The sequence below is a fragment of the Anas acuta genome, chromosome 4, assembly GCF_963932015.1.
Source record: "Anas acuta chromosome 4, bAnaAcu1.1, whole genome shotgun sequence".
Lineage (NCBI taxonomy): Eukaryota > Metazoa > Chordata > Aves > Anseriformes > Anatidae > Anas > Anas acuta.
In genome coordinates this window covers 41,609,772-41,621,932 of record NC_088982.1, presented here as the reverse complement: position 1 = coordinate 41,621,932, position 12,161 = coordinate 41,609,772, and the positions used below count along the sequence as shown (strand labels likewise).

Genomic DNA, 12,161 nt, shown 5'->3' with positions numbered 1-12,161 from the left:
CACTTTGATGTGGATTGGCATTTTAATGCTTGTAATGACAAAAACTTCCAAGTTAAATACTTCTGAATACCATTAAGTGCTATTTAGACAGTCTCATCTGTTGCCATGTTGGGAAAAGTTCCCTTTATAAGCACAGAAATATGAAATAATGTTTCAAAAAATCACTGGTGAACCACATTAATGATTTGCCTACATGCCAAGTCAACATAATAGTTGCCTTTGGATGACACTGCTTTGAACAGTGCCTAAATATAATGACTTATATAAAGGCACGTTTAAAAATAATTTGTCTTCCTCCTTGTACTCTAGACCTTTCCTCTGCATGCTCAGTAAAGGGTGGGGGTAGAACAAAATGAGAAAGATGGGCGACATCTATTCTAACATCCCACTCCCATGCGGGTATACCCCACCATGTTGGTATATCAAAATAAAAGCGACATTGGCCCAGGCCAGCTACAGAGTTATATCAGCATGACCACATTGTGCAAGTGTCCAGAATTGCTGTACTGGTCAAGTTCTCTGCATTGGCAAGTCCCTCCTTCCACAGAAGGAAAAATAATAACAAAAATTGACCTATCTATACAACTGGGTAGAGCTCAGTGTTATGTGTGCTGAATATTTCACCTCCCAATCTAATTTGAAGTAGCGTGCTCCAGCTTTGCTCCCATTCAGCAAGGAGGCACTTCCAAAGCCAACACATGCAGGCAAAAAGCTGAAATGGGAACAGATCCTGTACAACCTGGCTTCATTCTGGAAAACATTTTGCATTCCTTGAAATTAGCCTGCTTGTTTTATGAAATGTTTGGCTTCTCTATCCTGTTAAAAAACAACGACACCCCCATTCAAATACACACAAAACAAAAAAGCTTCTCTAATGCAAATTAACGTTTGTTCTCAGAGGAGGATAGAGATCTTTGTGGCAGCCATTAACAGCTCAGAGTGTCCTTCTCATCACCCCTGAACCCACCCACTGCAAAGTCCTTCACAAAAGGCCTAATCTAACATTTTCCCTTGTTGTTTGCAATCTTGAGGAACAGCCACATTCTCATGGAAATAGTTGTTACACAGCAGTCTGTGTGGATGCAGCTCTATCAATGTTTTAAAAAGTACCACTTTAAAATAACTTGACTCCCATCCCAAGCAAGAAACACTAACATGAAAATCCTCCATGCTGTTCTAAAGTTACACCGTTGTAGCTGGTGCAAAATGGATGGTGCAGCATAAGATGCCTGTGTAGACGAGCCTTTAAATCGCAAGCATTTCAGGCTACACTTGCCAAACTGGTGCTTATGGTTTAAACTTTTCTGTTAAAGCAACTTCAAAGGTAAATTTCTAGGAACTGTGTATCTTCTTTATTAAGACTTGCACACATTCTGGTTTTTGAATAAATGTAAGGCCTGTGGAACAATACTAGCCTGCAGATACTAGAGGGAAACAAATTTTTCAGAACAGAACACTTTTCCCCCCTCTGCAAACTCACCTGAGCCTGTCATCAAAACCTAAGCCACAACTTAAAAAACGATAGAATAAAATAAATCATCAGTAGAACCACTTTGTTAACCATAAAACATTTCATGAAATCCCATTTTCTTTTTCACAGATTTGTATGGTCTTGTTTTCAGTTAGGTCACTCCATTAATTCACCTGCACTGACACAGCAGAAGAGAGCTCCATACCCACGTGTTAGAAGGCACTGCACCCAAATGCGAGTTTCGGTTCTTTTACTGACCCATCAGAAAGCGTCTCAGCTACAGCACATCTTGTTGAGATGTAACTGAAGATGAATGCTAACAGTTATTTCATCACTAGTGACTTTTCTTTGCTTCTCTCAAAATTAGCTTTCTAGTTACCCTCAAGTAAAAAGAAGATAGGTTACCTTCTTGGAGGGGAGAAAGTCAAGAGATTTAGAGCAGAGTTCATACCAATTCAGGTATGAAAAGTTGGTTTAACTACTAAGACATCCAAAACCCTCAAATCTCCAACTAGCACGCTGACTCCTGGAAAAAAAGAAATGGAGCTATAGCAAGATTTTCCCCAAAACACTTCGTAGTGATTTTATCAGCAGAAGTGGCAAGACCTAAGATGTGTAATATGTAATACATTAAACATTTTACTGTCTGTGGCACACTACTTTAAGCTATTTAGAGCAGAAACATGAATCAGAAGCTTGCAGTTGCCTCCACTAAGAAAAGTAGGGTGATCTATGCCAACCCATACTCAAAATTACAGTCTCTGTTCTAAAATAAGTTTGGTCATATAGTTCAAGTTATGACTAAGCTGCTCTGTCTTATAAAAGAACTCGGATCTGCAAGAATGTTTCCACAGGCAGTTAAAGCATTTTGTAGGACAAAAATACGAGGGGAAAAAAAGTTAGGTTTTTTGCCTGTTTGTCCATTTGATATCTAATCTGCAGTCTGCAGGTAAAGTCTAATTGGTTTTGAGACTAGAGAAAGAATATACAAAATTCAGAAACGTTCACTCAATCACTTCTCCACACACACACCTCCACGCTGCACATGCCTTCATCTATTTCAGCTGCTAATGACTACAAGAAAGAGGTGAAGAGTCAGCCTAAATTGGTTCAGTATTTATTCTTCACAGCACCACAAGCTTTAATTTCAGCTACTCTTTGCATAACTTCAATAATAAACACGGTGCTCTCTGTATTTGATTCTTAAACCACCCATATCTGAAGCACAATGGGACGTGTCACAGACACTTGCTTTGCTGCCCTCATAATACGGTTTAATTATGATGACTGAACTAACGGGCTCACATCATAGACTTTTACAGGTTGACCCCATGTCATCCTGATGTATCATTTTGCACCAGTTCAGTGCTGTAAATCAATTTAAGATCTCCAGCAGGTTGAAAAGGCTGGTAATGATGCTTTCTCTGCAGTCTCTGGGGACTCCACATTATACACAACTTACATTATTTATAAAGCTGAGATGATGCCTCCATTAGGCTTGGTAAGACTACTCAAATAAGCTTTTATTTTACACACACAGCCTGGACTTCACAGAGCACACCACCGGCCATATGTGATATACAGCACATTCATGTTTCAATTAAAAAAGTCACAAGCCCTTCATTTTTGAAATTTAAATCTTTATACCAAGCAACGTAACTCACAACTTAATCCAAATATATTGCCACTATTCTAGAACACAGTAAATACTTTTCTGAACCTTTGTATTACTTGTGTACATTCAACTCCTTACTTTGTGTTCAGACTACAGAGGAACACCAAAGCTAAACTCATCAGCTTTCAAACATCTGATTTGATACTTAATATTTATCCAGAAACAGAAACATCTCCATCTGCTTATTCAGTCACTTTTCTCAAATGTACTGGATCATCACATCTTCAAGGGTAGACAAAAAGGAAAGCTGAACAGGACAGAGTAGGAAAAAATGTATTTGATTACATACCTAGCGGTTGACGGGGCCAAAACTGAAGCAAGGACAAATCCCTACCCTTAGGGTAACCCGATCGTGCCTGGAACTGATCCTCTCCAGTGGCTGTGGAAGGCTTCTGGATCACCCAACTGAAGGGAAATTTCTCTCAAGCTCCTACTTACAGTCTGAAGTAAGCTGCAAGGATTTGATCCCTCTGACCTGGGCAAGAACTCCAAAAAAGGCTAAGGAGCTTTCATCATCATACTAACGATCTCCCAGTCCCAGTGAAGAAACAAGTACTCCAAACTCGCACTGAAATCCAACGGGGACTGCTAACAAGCTCCACAGCACTGCTCTCCGATTCAGTGGAAAAATAAAATGAACATTAATCAGTTGCAACTAACAAACTAATCTCCTGTAATTCAGCCGAGCAATTACGGACAATTAAAAGGAAAAAAATAAAGTCGATGTTGACACCCCAAGTTCCCTCACATGATTTGCTCCTATTGTTTGACAGGACAAGGTGCAGAGGACCAGCAGAATGTGCTACAGACACACGCCTGGGGAGAGCAGCAGTCTCTGCGGGCTGGCTTAGCTGCAGCTTTCAGTCTTATTCTCCAGTGCTGCTTAAAAACACGCTGAACTATAGGGGGAAAACAAAACGAATCAAAGTTTTCTCTTTTTGACTGCTCTCCTCTGTGCAAAAGAGATTTGAGGTGTGAGTTCCGACACGCGTGAGACAGAGCTATTCCCTCAGCACGTTAGTTTCTGGATGTGGTATCTTTACGCGCTGACACCCATTAAACAATGCCATGCTCCGCGCAGAGATCTTTGCCATTTGCTTCTATCTGGAACACACATCTACTCCCCACCTCCATCCAACAATCCCCCTCCTTCCCCAAATAACGCCGAGACCCCGTTTTACATGCAGCGAGCGCCCTTTTTGTCCTAAAATACACCAAAATGACAAATTACAGCTTAAAGATCATCCGTATACCGGAAAGGCACAGTATAAGGTCAGACCCCGCATCTTCTCCAGACTGATCTGCTAACAAAAGAGCAAGCACAGCAGTCCTTCCTCAGCCACAACTCCCACCGACTCCCGCTGACGAGAAATAAAAATAAGAAGCCGGGATTTGGCCCATTTTTTGGCGGCGTGACGGAGTGTTTCCCCAGCAGGACGTTTCCAGCAGCCCCGGGGAGCTGCGCTGGGGATAGGAGGGCTCGGGCACACGGAGAAGAAACGAGACGGAGGAGGGGAAAATCTCGGGCATCCAAACAGGGAGGAGGACAAAAAAAAAAAAAAAAGTGAACTTTGCTTGACCTCCGAGCAGAGATTTTTCATTTTAAACGTTAATTAGAAAGAAAGAAAAAGGGGGGAAAAGAGGGGAGGGGGCCGCGCGAAGAAAGGGCGGCAGGGAAGCAGGGCGGCGAGGCGGGCCAGCCGCGCTCCCTCCGAGCCCCGGGGCTTTTTCCCCGCAGCACACAAAGGCAGGAGCCTGCCCTGCCCTGCCCTGCCCTGCCCCGAGGGGTTGGGATCGGGGCCGGGGTCGGGGTTTGGGGTCCCCTTCCCTCCCGTCCCCCCGAGCCCGCGGCGGCGGCACCTACCCAGAAACTTGGAGCCCGCGCCCCGGCGGGCCGTGCCGCCATCATGCCGGCGAGGAGAGGGCACCCAGCCGCTTCCCCGGGGCCTCGCCCTGCCCGGGGACCCCCGCGGGGAGGAAGGCCGGAGGGGAGGACGAGGAGGGCGCAGCCGCCCGCTGAGGCTCGGGGCCGGCCAAGTTGTCGGAGGCTGCGGGGAAGAAGGGGGCCGGGCCGGGCCGGGCCGGGCGGGGGCTCCCCGCTCGCTGCGCCGCCGCCGCCGCCGCCGGGCAGCCCCGCGCTCGCCCTGCCTCCGAGCCTGGCGTCAGGAGCTCGGAGCCGCCCAGCTCGGACGGATGGACGGACAGACAGACGGACAGACCGGCAAAAGGGATCCTCTCCCAGCGACCGCCCCCCGGGCTGGGCCGGGCCGGGAGCAGGACGAGCAGCGGCAGGCTGGCAAGTGGCCCGAGTCACTGGCAGCGCGCTGCTCGCCCCTGGCTCTCGCAGGGGATTCACCCCCTGAGCCCCCCTTAACGCTGAAGGTGAAGGTGCGTGAGGCTGCTGGGGCAGGGGAACGAGGTCTCACCCCTGCGGGCCTCTGACATGGAGCCAGACTCTGAATCTGCACGCATCTGCTCCGAGGTGGGTCCAGCTGAATGTGTGGAGCCCGCTTCGGGGAAGGTGAGCTTCGCTACCAGCTGTGGCTGTTCAAATCTTCGCTCAGATGAGCACAGCACACGTATGAGTGTAATGAAACATGTTTTTTTTTATTTTTTTTTTTAACAAATACCTTGGCTTTCACCCAATCGTCATTCCTGGAAGGAGATGCGAAGCATGAAGTGGAAGACTTCTACATGAGAAAAGATCACGCGTGATGCATCTGTACTGGCATAATCACACCTAGACCTACACCAGTACGCTTTCGCCTGCATAGGAAGCCCTATGTACGGCATTAACCTCGTTCTAAAGCACAGCGAGACTGAGGCCCTGCAGATTATGGGAACAACAGCAGCCCTGGCTTGGCACATCCATCCTCCCAGGTGTGCGAGGAGTCTGAAGAAACAGAACTGAAATGGCCCAAGGTCAGGAGGAGCACAACGTAGCTCAGATACTATCAGTGTAATGAAGACATTTCCAAGCAATGCACAGAAGAAACAAGAGGCTGTTACTGTTCTTGTACCCAAATCAGGGCCAGGTGTCTGGGTGCAGCAGTAGTGACAAGCCCCAAGAGCAGCACCTCAGCGCTCCAGTTTCACACAGAGAAATATGTGGAGAAGGCCTGGGATGGGCAGCAGGCTCCGAGCATCTATTCAGTGTACGGTTCACACTAAGCAGATATGACAAGACGATAATTAGGGGAGCACTGCAGTTTGTCAGGTGTCTTGTTAGAACCACATTTTTACCTCTTTTGTTGTTGTTAGGGTTGACTGGTTGGTTCGCTTCGGTATGAGAGAATTAAATTATTTTCTACTTAGACTGAGGCTTGGGGAGGATCGCATTAATATGCTCCTTTACCTATAAAGGGCAACAAAATAGCCTGGTGTGGCCTTTTGCTGATGTTTAATAACCTGAACGGCTGTTCTGGACAGGGTTGGTCAGAGGTTTGGTCAGAGCTGGCTTGATCAGTTGTGAGGGAAGACCTGAGAACAAGCAGAAACAGTGTGCCATTCCTGGCAGGGCTGCCTTTGTACACAACCAAGTCAAAACTGCAAGTCTGCTGCCTGCTTTGAGACGTGCAACTCACAGGTGACCGTCCAAAACACTTACTCCGTGTGAGTAGTATCAACAAGTGTCTTTCTTACCTGGGGATTCTGCACATTCAGTGTCTCCATCTCCATCAGCTACTTGTAATACACCCTAATTAAACTCCACTAGAATCTAACTAGCCTTTCTGAATAACATGAGGAAAATGGAAAGCAGAGAGCGCAAGGGCACATATATCCAGAAATATGGCTTGTTGCTACTCCTACAACAGAGATCCTCCTCTGCATTGGGCTGGATAATTGTGCTACCTGAAGATGTTCCAGAGGACATTATTTCTTTTTTCATATCCTACTGTGCAATGACATTAGTGTTCAGTCTGCTGCAAGAAAACACAACGTGGGGCTAGGAGCAACAAAGAAGGAGATGAACAGTTTTTTTTGGAAACAGTCTGACTTTTCATCAGATCAAGTATAAAATCAAATGAAACCATCAGTTATAAGGCTCATAAGCCTGAACTTTAGTGGAATTGGTGCACTTATGCAGATAAACTTCTAATAAGATTTTCAAAGGCAACATTAATCTCTTAGACACTTTTAAAAATCTCACTAAGCACCTGCCTAATCACCTTTAAAATCTGCCTCTCAAAAACAGCTTGTTAGAAGGCACAGTGCTAAGACACTCATTATATCGCATATTTTTATTCTATTACATCACAAAACAAATATCTAAGAAATGCTGTGATGACAACTGCTACCTCTACTATTAGCTTTCAATCATCCTCTAAAATCAGAGTTTATATGCAGATTATGATTTAGTATTTCTTGTTAACCTCAGCCAGGCAGCATATGTTTCATCTGGCTTATTCACAGGGGTTCCAGGGCTAGCCAGTGCCTTCTGGAGACAGTTTAGCACCAAACACAGTAACTTTGCTTCAGCTTTATGTTCACCAGGTTTGTGCCAGAAACTAGAGCTTCGTGGCTAATTAAATTGTATCAAACACATAACTTATTATTTACATTAAAATCACTAAAGTCATTTTCATTTTAGCCATTACAGTGTTGCCCTAGCGTGGGAAAATATGAGCAGTATTTTCTGAGAGGAGAGGAGCTCTGTCAGGAAGAATAATGGCTTTCTAAGGATACTTGATTTCATAATTTCCTTCTTTCCTGGGCTGGCTGGTAAAAACAGTACTTATCAGCCTCTGTCCTCCACGGCTTGTCTTCTTCTTTAAATAGGTGAGGTATTAAAGAAGCCTCCCACCCCAGCATTATTAAAAGTGGATATGCAGACTGTTCAGCAGTTACACAAATCTGTTTGGGAAAGATGCCTCAGGCAGAAGACAGCATGTGGGAGAAGGTAAGAAGTATTTTTAAGAGGTCATCATAACTGCAAAGAGCTCAGTACAGTTTTCCAAACCCCCTTGGGTACAAGGCACTGGCTAGCCCTGGTAGCACAGAGTTGGCTGCCGATTTCCACTGCCAGGAAAGGTGCTTGGGTCTGTGCTGGGCCAAGGTATTTCAGCCCTGCACAGCAACAGGAGTGCTACGGTGCACATGGGGTGGATGAACTGTGGCCTCCAAAGGCCATCCGAATGGGGCATCAGAATGACAGCAGCCGCTGAGCTGTTCACCTGACGCCCTGTCCCCATTAAAGAGGACACAGTGGCCCTCCTTTCCCCCCTTTTCCCCACTGAGTGCTCTGCTGGCACCTGCAGGCAGCTGAGGCAGGGGGAGAGAAGGAGCGCAGTGCCTCAGCAGCTGTTCTGTGCCAGAGGTTGATCTGACCGCATCCTCAAGCATCAAGATTCAACATCGCTTACCCTGAAGAGAAGCTTTGAGCTGGCACTGTGTAGGTTGCACACAAACCTAGAGGAAGTAGGCTGTAAAGGCCTTGCAGATAGATGTTGTGAGGGTTTTCTGTATATGCCTTCTTCAGTATGTCTGAGCATCTACTAAAATGAACCCTTCATGAGTTTGTCCCTGTAGAGTCAAAAGTCTGTTTAGGACCTACCTTTGCTGCCTTACTCACTCATATATGCAAAAAAAACAAAGAACCCACTTCACTCTAACTTAGAAGTTCTCCTAAACTGGTCTACCATGATTAAGTGGCATTTATAGAGAATAAATGTGGAACTGATAATTTCCAAAATTATTATATGTATTTTCCTCTGTTGCATTAAATAAAGCTTCTGCTATAAATCTGTCTAAAAATGCCAGAGAAGTCTTTGATCGGATTGAGCAGGCATTCATCTTTTCTACCCTTGAGATGATGGGATTCAGACCAAAATTCATTACTTGCCTGAGATTAATGTAGCTGGCTAAAGCTGCCAAGATCCTTATTAAAAGTTATGAATCCAAAAGGTTTGGGCTGAGAAAAAGTACTAAGCAGGGCACTCCCTTATCTCCTTTATTGGTGTTTTTCTCTGTAGGTTCTGATGTAAGGACTTTGCTCCAGCAATATTACATTACTGATGAAGAAGGGAGGAAGAGTGGGTCGCTCAGTTCTGCCAGCAAATTGCATACTGCCACCAAGCACAGTTCTGCTGTGCCAGGATTGTGCTGCTCTAGAGAGGGAAATTTTCCCTTTGGGTCTTGCCTGGGGTTGCTTAGAAACTTTTGAAGGTAGATTCACTCAGTTGCCCCATACAACCGCTGCACTAAAAGCTGGTGCTGTGCGAGCAGCCTGCTACACCACCGCCCATAGGCTAAAGCAGCTTTGGGGTGGGACTGGACTGTGGTGATGGATGAAGGTTTGGTGAACAGTGGTAACTATCTGGAGACAGAGATCTATCTCCTTTATACCCAAAGAGGAGACACCTAAATTACACCATTGGAAGACTAACAAAATCACATATATTGCATCTAAATGCAGCCTTTCACTTCCATGTTTTGTTAATATTTTGTGACAATATAATGAGCCCATTCTATACAGAGATTAAAAACATAAAAAGGTATCATGCCTCATTTTCATTCCCCACATAAATAGTACTTAGGATAAATCTTGGGGAATTCAGAAACCTCTTCTCAATTTTTCTGAACTAGTGCAAGAGCTCAGTGTCACTTTTGGCTGCACAAGTCAGCAGTAAAGCAGTCCCCCCTTCCTCCTGCTCATCCCTAACCCCACGTCACCCACCCCCTTTGTGCTGGCACAATTGCTGGTGCAGCTGCAAACTGAACAGGCCTGGGGAACTGATCTGGCTGGGAAAAACAAATGGTTTTCCAAGGGCCCAAGTTCATTTTTAATTTGAATCAGTTCCCTGATCTGTTCACAGTGTGGTTGTCCAAAACCTTGCGTTGAGCCTGTGAAGGGGCAGGGCTGAGGTGGAAGAAAGGGCAAAACTTATCTTTTTAATAGTGTCTTCAGCCAGTTTAAAGTGGCTATGAAACAGATAGACATAGCAAGCTTCTTTTTAAACAATGCAAAATTCTTTCATTCCGAGCACAGCTGCAAACATGGTGTTAGAAGGACTGTGATAAGCACAGGAGCTGGGCTCACGGGTGAATAAGAGAATGTGAGGAGAAAGAGTGATAGGACTGAGGAATTCAGTGAGCCAGTGTGAGTAAATTAGCATTTAATTAGTAATCCAAAGGCAATGAGTTCTTAGTGAGTTCTCAATAAATGATAGCCATGACAATAAATGTACGTGTATCAGTTTCTGTTTGCACTTTCAGGAGGAAATTACCTTGTAATTTTCAGACATCCTGGCAGGCACACAAAGTGTTGGAAAGGTTGCCTGCGTGTCAAGGGCACTGAGACCAATTTTAAATTCCATTCATTTCTTGCTTGACCAAAAATAGCCATATTTATGACAAACAAGATGAGTAGATTTAAAAGCAACCCTCTTAAAACTTCATACATTATGGCACAAATCACAGCTATAAATCCTCATTATAAATAAAAATTGCAAAATTAGGCAGTTAAAAGTTGTGACCAGTCGAAATCAATGTTGTTGGTGTAATCTTAATTAAGTAATTAGTTGAGGGGCATCCTGACACCTGTCTTTGATTGAACGCTCATATGCATTCTTTCCAAAAGACCCATCTCATTCAGTGAACAGAACTAATAGTGGTTTTCTCCCCCAGGTTCATGCTGCAGCTCACCATTCTGAAAAGTGTATTTTCAATACTTAGTTGCAAAACTGAGACTTAGCTGGTGCTGGTTTACAGCTCATAGCTCATCTTGTGACACAAAACTCATCTCTTCTTTCCCTGAGAAATATCACGTCTCTTCCCAAGTGGACAGGAGCACTACAGCCTCTCAAATAAGGTTCTCTTATTTTCAGTCCTGACAAAACAATTTATTACTCTTCATTTTTGTGTAATTTTATTATTATTTTCTATATCTATTTGGCCTTTATTCATGACCAAATCATGCTATGCATACCCAGAGATTCTTCTGTTGTCAGAAGCATCAGAGAGAAGAAAGGACAGGACTACGTGGCTTACTAACACTTAGGAAAGCTGTTTTGTAAATCTAACAGTCAATGACTCTTTAAAATTAGGGAGGGGGGAAAAAAAAAAAAAGAGAAAACTAAGGTACCTACATGTGCCTCTGCACACAATCAGGTATAAAGTAGTTTTCAGTGTAAAGCATTTTACCTGGATGCCGAAAAGTATCGCTTTTACAGACAAGGATCAAATATTCAGTATGGATATCACCACGGAAAGTCCCCAGATAGCTGCAAATAGCAAGAGATAGCGATGCTGCCTTACTCCAGCTGAAAACCTGCAACCAGAAAGCGGCCTCACAGCCAATGTGCAGCTGGTCCAGCTCCTGCAAAGTCCAGTCGCACAGCACGTGACCCCTACAGCCCAGCTGCTCATGTTCCTAAGGCTTTCAGCACCTAGAAGATGGCACTGATAGGGAGTCTGTAACCCTGATTAAGCAAAGCATACGCTTGTCAGAGAGCAACCAGATGGAGGAGTACAACAATTTATGGCCTGCAGTTAGACAGTCTTGCACTGTGATCTCATCAAATCTTGCACAAAATAGGTCAGGCTTGGTCAGTGCTCAGATAAGATACACGCCAGGGAAAACACAGATAGTGCAAGAAACAGTTTAGGACTCAGATTTAGGATTCAACTGAGAACTGCTAAGGTATTATCCCAATTTTAGGCTACACTCACGGATGTCTGAGGTAGCCCAGAGTGGTCCTGGTTTGTCATATGTGAGGGGCATTGTGTTGCTGGGACCATGTTTCTCATTTTTCAGATGAGAAATAAAATTACAGTCATGCCTTGTGATTAATTAAATAAATCACTCTTGGTTTTGCTTGCGGACATGGCATTTTCAGAGGCAACGTAATAGAGAAAGGGAGCTCGTTTGGTTTCTGTGATCCTGGTATAACCTGCCAGCCCTCTGTTCCCAAAATCCCATTCTAAAGCCTCTCAATATTAGATCCAAAAGCAAGAAATTTGAATTGCTGTAAGACTGCAAGCATCATGAGAACTTTCTAGCAATGTGTGCGGAAA

General features: G+C 44.5%; 1 protein-coding gene and 1 long non-coding RNA gene across 2 annotated transcripts in view; one reads left to right on the top strand and one right to left on the bottom strand.

Moving 5' to 3' along the window:
* The window catches only part of SMAD1 (SMAD family member 1), a 46,826-nt gene extending 41,567 nt beyond the window's left edge, over nucleotides 1-5,259 (bottom strand). The window contains exon 1 of the mRNA XM_068680855.1: nucleotides 5,011-5,259. The gene's annotated coding sequence lies outside the window, so the exon portion shown is untranslated. The remainder of the gene's footprint in view (nucleotides 1-5,010) is intronic.
* Nucleotides 5,260-5,267: 8 nt separating this feature from the next.
* On the top strand, nucleotides 5,268-9,235 carry LOC137856030 (uncharacterized). The gene is made up of 2 exons (XR_011096144.1): nucleotides 5,268-5,667; nucleotides 5,809-9,235. It is a non-coding gene; the product is annotated as an uncharacterized lncRNA (long non-coding RNA).
* Nucleotides 9,236-12,161: the final 2,926 nt, after the last annotated feature.